Below are 951 nucleotides of genomic sequence, written 5' to 3'. Positions count from 1 at the left end.
GAAAGAGTCTTGTTTGAAGTGGAAAAATTGACACTACTGTTAAGATGCACTGAATAGTACAGATTCATCACTCGGCCAACACCATCAAACAAACCCTCATGTCTGATTATTACTAATTAAAAAGAGAAGATGCGTCCACTGTGTCCCAGACGCAAGTTCAGGCAAGCTTATCGCCGTCCTCTGGGTTTGTGTTGCCAAAAATTAATACTAGTTTATTTTAACGTAGGCGATTATGAATAGGATGCTTTATCAGATGAGGGGCTTGAATTGATCTCCTTGTTCTATCGCCTTGACTTCTCTTCAGATCTGTGTAATTTGACTTGCAAAAATAACTCTGGCAGATGCTTGCTGAAACTTGACCTGGACACCGAACACTCAAGGTGGGGTTAGGACGGCCTGGCCCTGCCGGGGCTGACTTAACTTGGAGCTTTCCCGCTGGAAATGGACTTCGCAGGCTTCCACGTGGGTTGCGCTGCCGGGAGCGAGGCCCTCGCCCTTCTCTTGCTGGAAATGGCTTTATTTGGTTGCGAGGCGATGCCATCCGTTTGGCAGCGAGTCTCTCCGGTTTCCCTCTGCCGCCCACCCCCCCGTGATTTTCTGTAGGGCTTCTGCGGCGGCACGCTGCCTTCCCCAGGCCGGGGCCAGGGGCACGCCAGACTCGAGTGGCCGAACGAGCGAGAGGATGCATCAGCCCGGCAGGCGCCAGGTGGAAGGGGCTCGGCTCCTCCGGGCCCAGACCGGGGGGCTGTTTGTTAATGAGCTTTTTTTAACCGTCGGAGGCTGCGTGTGGGTTTTTTGTTGTTGTCTTAACAACAACGCTCCCCTCTCCCTCCCTCCCTGCCCCCCAAACCCCGACAACAAACTCGCCGTACAGCCGCAAGCTTTCATGGAAAGCCAAGGTTCCTGGGAAAAGAGAGGGAGGCGAAAATCCCAGTCCCTTCCCCTCCCTCC

This window comes from Eurypyga helias, unplaced genomic scaffold (genome assembly GCF_000690775.1).
Source record: "Eurypyga helias isolate BGI_N326 unplaced genomic scaffold, ASM69077v1 scaffold43000, whole genome shotgun sequence".
Lineage (NCBI taxonomy): Eukaryota > Metazoa > Chordata > Aves > Eurypygiformes > Eurypygidae > Eurypyga > Eurypyga helias.
The sequence above is the reverse complement of the archived record's forward strand: the minus strand, read 5'-3'. Positions refer to the sequence as shown.